Genomic DNA, 6,955 nt, shown 5'->3' on the forward strand with positions numbered 1-6,955 from the left:
AGGGGAAGCAATATATATCTCACCCAAAACTAACAATTCCTACATCCAAGCTGTATCCATCCGTCAACACATTACCAAGAAACCTTCGGAAATCATGTACCTCAACCTTCGAAAAGCATCCGTTATACGAGTTATGGCAATACTCCCGAACTCCCGCCCCAGTACTGGGTGGCGTTGAGGTTATCTCACCAACAACTGCATAAAAGAGATTTTCGATGTCGGCAAAACTCAGGTATTCCAGAACTGCAACGATAAAATTGTGACGACAACACCTAGGAGCTCAACTCCCCGGGTCAAAGCCACATAATAGACAGGAGGCACCAAGAACAATGTTCTCGTCACAAAACCATCGGAACGATTCCAAGATACCCGCATGATCCTAAATTTTTTTTAGTGAAATTTGAGGAGAGGAAAGACAAAACATCTACGTCAGGAGTCCTCACCTGAGCGACGAAGGGACTGAGGAGTAAAAAGAATCCTACTCTCCGATATATATAATCCTAAGACTCAAAACATTTTTTTTGTTCTAGACTCAATAACGCCAGCAAACAATCAAGTAGGGGGCTCCTAAGTCGGGGATGGCTCTGATTACCAACTTGTCACACCCACGATGCGGCTATATCTCCCACGTGTCGAAGCACGACTTAGAGGCATAACCGCATTGTGGTTTTGTCGCAAGAAGGGTCATCTTCACACAATCCCATGTAATGAATAAGAATGGGATAAAGAGTTGGCTTACAATCGCCACTTCACACAATGAACATATAATAAATCATACATCATTTAGAGTACATACATAGTCCGACTACGGACAAAGCCAAAAGAAAAGAAGATAACCCAATTGCTAGATCCCCGATCGTCCCAACTGGGCTCCACTACTGATCAACATGAAACGAAACATAGCAACGTCCAAAGTCTTCGTTGAGCTCCCATCTGAGCTCGGTTGCATCACCTGCACTGGTATCATCGGCACCTGCAACTGTTGGTAGTATCTGGTGAGTCACGAGGACTCAGCAATCTCAAAACCCGCGAGATCAAGACTATTTAAGCTTATGGGTAGGAAGGGGTAAAGTGGTGAGGTTGCAGCAGCGACTAAGCATATATGGTGGCTGACATACGCAAATAAGAGCGAGAAGAGAGCAAATGGAACGGTCGTGAAGCTAGCAATGATCAAGGAGTGATCCTAAACTCCTACTTACGTCAAACATAACCCAAAACCGTTTTCACTTCCCGGACTCCGCCGAAAAGAGACCATCACGGCTACACACGCGGTTGATGCGTTTTAATTCGGATCTGGTGTCAAGTTATCTACAACCGGACATTAACAAATTCCCATCTGCCTCATAACCGCGGGCACGGCTTTCGAAAGGTAATATACCCTGCAGGGGTGTCCCAACTTAGCCCATCACAAGCTCTCACGGTCAACGAAGGATATACCTTCTCCCGGGAAGACCCGATCAGCCTTGGAATCCCGGTTCGCAAGACATTTCGACAATGGTAAAACAAGACCAGCAAAGCCGCCCGATGTGCCGACAAATCCCGATAGGAGCTGCACATATCTCGTTCTCAGGGCACACCGGATAAGCGAAGCGTACAGGAACCGGCGTAACCCAAGTTGCCAAGGAATGGTCCCGCATGGTGCTCTAGTTTGGACCAACACTCGGAGGAGCACTGGCTCGGGGGGGGGGGGGTAAAATAAAGATGACCCTTGAGTCTACAGAACCCAAGGGAAAAAGGCTTAGGTGGCAAATGGTAAAACCAAAGTTGGGCCTTGCTGGAGGAGTTTTATTCAAAGCGAACTGTCAAGGGGGTCCCATAAATCACCCAACCGCGTAACGAACGCAAAATCCGGGAACATAACACCGGTATGAAGGAAACTAGGGCGCCAAGAGTGGAACAAAACACCAGGCATAAGGCCGAGTCTTCCACCCTTTACCAAGTATATAGATGCATTAATAATATAAGAGATATTGTGATATCCCAACATAATCCTGTCCATCATGGAACACTCTTGAACTTCACCTGCAACTAACAACGCTGTAAGAGGGGTGAGCAAAAGCGGTAACATAGCCAAACAACGGTTTGCTAGGAAGGGTGAAAAGGTTAGAGGCTGACATGGCAAAATGGGAGGCATGGTAAACAAGTGTTAGGTAGCGCAGCGCAGCGATAGAACGAAGCAACTAGCAAGCAAAGATAGAAGTGATATCAAGGGTAATGGTCATCTTGCCTGAATTTCTGCTAGGAAGCAGAACGAGTCCATGAAGAAGACAAACGGACGTAGTCGAATGAATCCTCACAACTCCGGAACGAAACCGAAGCTAACGAGAGAAGCAAACCGGAAAGAAGCAAACAACATGGTGAACACACAAGCATGATCATGGCATGATGCACAATCAAGTATGATGCATGTCGGGTTTAAAGAGGCATGGCATGGCAAGGTGAAGCAAACAACACTACAATTTAAGTGGATCTCAATATGCAACGAGTTGCATATTGACGAAACACCACATCAATTATTTAGTTTAATCTCGTTAAGCTACCAAACAATATTAAATGTTGATTAACATGGCAAGAGGTGAAGCATGAGCAAACCACCTATTTAGGCAAGTTTAAGTGAGGCCGGAAATAACAAACAACAATTCCGGTAATCCCCACATGTTATTTAGCAATATAATGCAAACACAATTTTAAGCATTTTAATTGTTCTTATCATGATGTGGATGACATATACAAGTTTTATGCAATTTTAATGAAAACGTTAACAAGAGCATGATACGAGGCATTAGTCGCCATGGCGGAAGGAAAAAGGTGCCACGGCGGTGAAACAGAAATGTTGCCACGACAACATTCCGGTCCCGATAACTCATGGAGGTACCAGTGCAAAAGGAAGTGTGACGTGAGCGAGTCATGCAAGATGGTGGGGTGCTCCCGGATTCCGGGTTCCCACGGGACGATAACATGGAAAACGAGTGACAATTCGGATACGGTGCAAACATACGGTTCATCTCATTCAACACATGCATTCGGTCCACAACGGTCGTTCTCGACGGTTATACCTTCGAAGCGTGCATTCGGGGCGGAACGCGTTTCGTAGAGGAAGTAATTCACGGGCCGTAGTGGAGGTAGTCGTTCACGGGTCGTCGTTGGAAGTAGTCATACACGGCGTAGTGGAAGTCGTTGTTCACGTGGCGACGGTAGTTGTACACGTTTTCATAGATGTTCAGGTCGACGGTAGTGGTACACAGCAACCGATGTCTCCGGGGTCGACGGTACAGGTACTCGGCGACGGTAGTTGTTCGGGGTCTTGGTGGGTCGTCGTGTAGCCGTACATGTTCGTCGTGGTACACAGTTCGAAGTCGTACATATACGGTAGATGTTCAGGGTCGCCATGACGAACCTGTCGAAACCAGGGTCTCGGTCGTCCGTAGAGGTACTTGGTGAAATCCACGGGTGATGACTGTTGGCCTTGGCGTTAACCCCAACAGAGGCGCGAAGCAGGGACTTGGCAGTCTTGGGGTCCCTCGATCGAGGAAATTGGCAACAACAAAAGGGGCAGCAAGGTCTGGACGATGTCGGAAGGCGCGATGGTGGCGGCAGGCCGGCTCAATCCGGATGGATCCGGGCGCGAAGCAGGGGAGGTCCGGGGCGCCGGGAACCACGGCGACGGAGAGGATCTTGCCGGTAAGAGGTCGAGGATGGCGCGATGATGGGGTCGCAGGATGCAGGGGTGCGGCATGGAGCTTGACGGCGGGGACTCCGGGCTCCTGGTGGAGCTCCTGGTGGTCGCCACCAACGGAGGAGGCGGCAAGGGGCGAGGGGACCAGGCGCAGGGAGCTCCACTCCCTGGCTCGATGCGGAGGAGGCGACTGCGCGGGTCTGCGGGGCTGGGTGGCGCCATGGACGAAGGGAGCATGAGCTCGGGAAGGAGGCAGTGGCGACGAGCTCGAGGAGCTACTCTCCTTGAGCGCTCGGGCGACGGGGACGGATGGCGCCGGTGGAGGGAGGCGCAGTGCGGCGGAGCACGACGGGGACGTGGGGATGTTGATGGCCTCGCGGGCCATGGCAGGCGCGATGGGAGGCGCGCTCGAGAGGAGAGGCAGGGCGCGACGAGCTGCGGCTGGCCAGCGAGGAGGCGGGGACGAGGGCTGTGCGGTGGTTGGGTTGAGGGGTCTCGAGGAGAGGGAGACATGGGAGAGGTGGATCGGGAGAGATGCGTGGGGGCTAGAGCGATGGGTACGAGCGATGCGGTGCTGGAGGGAGGACGAGGGAGAAGGAGATCGAGCAAAGCTGCGGCTAGGGTTAGAGGGGCACCGGCTGGGCTGCGGATGGGCCTAAGAGGCCGGCTAGGTTGCAGGCTGCTGGGCTTCTCTCTCACTACTCTTTTCAAAACTCGTCCAAAAATAGAAAAACAAAGAAAGAAAGGGAGAGAAAAGAAATGAGTGGACAAGAATTAGGGCATGAGGGTAATTTCCCGGACTCGCAAAAATATGCTCGTTCCAAGAAAAATAGAAAGGCCACGATTGAAAGATTTAAATTCAAATTCATTTGATTTAAATTCAAATGATTTGAATGGAAGTGAGGGTTTGGGAAGGTCCAAAAATGTTTGGATTTTTGGTGGAGCTCCGGAAAATGACGAAATAATTTATGGGCAAGGTTGGGGACCAAGAAATGAGATAACAAAGGCATGGAGAATTTTGCAAGTGGTTATGGGTAATTCCAAATAAATGAAATAATTTATAATATCTCCCTAAATATCGGGAGGGTATGTTATAAAGAGAAGTCACCCTTCCCTCGATTTAAATCTATCGAAGATCCACACAATTTATTTAGAAGAGTTTTTAAAATTAATGATATGATGGCATGATGAAACGATGCAATGCAAGAGATGACATGATGCAATACAACAAGCAAATAAAACACACGGTGAAACTCAGAATAGCTGGAAGTCTTCTGAAGCGTCGGTCTCGGGGCGTTACAATCATAACCCCTCTTTCTCCGTGCTTGGTCCAAACATTATAGTGGGGCATGAAACCAGACACAAACAGTGATATGTCCCCAACATATCTATAATTTTTGATTGTTCCATGCTATTATATTATCTGTTTTGGATGTTTAATGGGCTTTAATATGCTCTTTTATATTATTTTTGGGACTAACCTATTAACGGAGGCCCAGTGCCAGTTCCTGCTTTTTTTGCCTATTTTAGAGTTTTGCAGAAAAGGAATACCAAACGGAGTCCAAATGGAATGAAACCTTCGCGATGATCTTTCTTGGACCGATAGCAAACCAGAAGACTTGGAGTAGAAGTCAAAAACGCCACGAGGCATCCACGAGGCAGGAGGGCGCGCCCAGGGGGGTGGGGGGTGATACGTCTCCAACGTATCTATAATTTATGAAGCATTGATGCTATTATATTATCTGTTTTGGACGTTTACGGGCTTTATTTTACACTTTTATATTATTTTGGGACAAACCTATTAACCGGAGGCGCAACCCATATTGCTGTTTTCTTGCCTATTTCAGTGTTTCAAAGAAAATGAATATCAAACGGAGTTCAAACGAAATGAAACATTTGGGAGCGTGATTTTTGGAACGAACATGATCCAAGAGACGTGGAGCTGAAGTCAGGGAAGCTTCGAGGAGGCCACGAGGCAGGGGGGCGTGCCCACCCCCCTCGTGGCTCCCCCGACCGACTTCTTTCGCCTATATAAGTCCATATACCCTAAAAACACCGGGGAACAGAATAGATCGGGGGTTCCGCCGCCGCAAGCCTCTGTAGCCACCAAAAACCTCTCGGGAGCCCGTTCCGGCACCCTGCCGGAGGGGGAATCCATCACCGGTAGCCATCTTCATCATCCCGGTGCTCTCCATGACGAGGAGGGAGTAGTTCACCCTCGGGGTTGATGGTATGTACCAATAGCTATGTGTTTGATCTCTCTCTCTCTCTCTCTCTCTCTCGTGTTCTTGAGGTGATACGATCTTGATGTATCGCGAGCTTTGCTATTATAGTTGGATCTTATGATGTTTATTCCCCTCTACTCTCTTGGAATGGATTGAGTTTTCCCTTTGAAGTTATCTTATCGGATTGAGTCTTTAAGGATTTTAGAACACTTGATGTATGTCTTGCCGTGCTTATCTGTGGTGACAATGGGATATTCACGCGATCCACTTGATGTATGTTTTGGTGATCAACTTGCGGGTTCCGTGCCCTTGGGAATCTATGCATAGGGGTTGGCACACGTTTTCGTCTTGACTCTCCGGTAGAAACTTTGGGGCACTCTTTGAAGTACTTTGTGTTGGTTGAATAGATGAATCTGAGATTGTGTCATGCATATCGTATAATCATGCCCACGGATACTTGAGGTGACAATGGAGTATCTAGGTGACATTAGGGTTTTGGTTGATTTGTGACTTAAGGTGTTATTCTAGTACAAAATCTATGATAGATCAAACGGAAAGAATAGCTTTGTGTTATTTTACTACGGGCTCTTGAATAGATCGAGCAGAAAGGATAACTTTGAGGTGGTTTCGTACCCTACCATAATCTCTTTGTTTGTTCTCCTCTATTAGTGACTTTGGAGTGACTCTTTGTTGCATGTTGAGGGATAGCTATATGATCCAATTATGTTATTATTGTTGAGAGAACTTGCACTAGTGAAAGTATGAACCTTAGGTCTTGTTTCCTAGCATTGCAATACTGTTTACGCTCACTTTTATCATTAGTTACCTTGCTGTTTTTATAATTTCAGATTAGAAATACCTATATCTACCATCCATATTGCACTTGTATCACCATCTCTTCGCCAAACTAGTGCACCTATACAATTTACCATTGTATTGGGTGTGTTGGGGACACAAGAGACTCTTTATTATTTTGTTGCAGGGTTGTTTGAGAGAGACCATCTTCATCCTACGCCTCCCACGGATCGATAAACCTTAGGTCATCCACTTGAGG

This window comes from Triticum dicoccoides, chromosome 3B, assembly GCF_002162155.2.
Source record: "Triticum dicoccoides isolate Atlit2015 ecotype Zavitan chromosome 3B, WEW_v2.0, whole genome shotgun sequence".
NCBI classification, from domain to species: Eukaryota; Viridiplantae; Streptophyta; class Magnoliopsida; order Poales; family Poaceae; genus Triticum; species Triticum dicoccoides.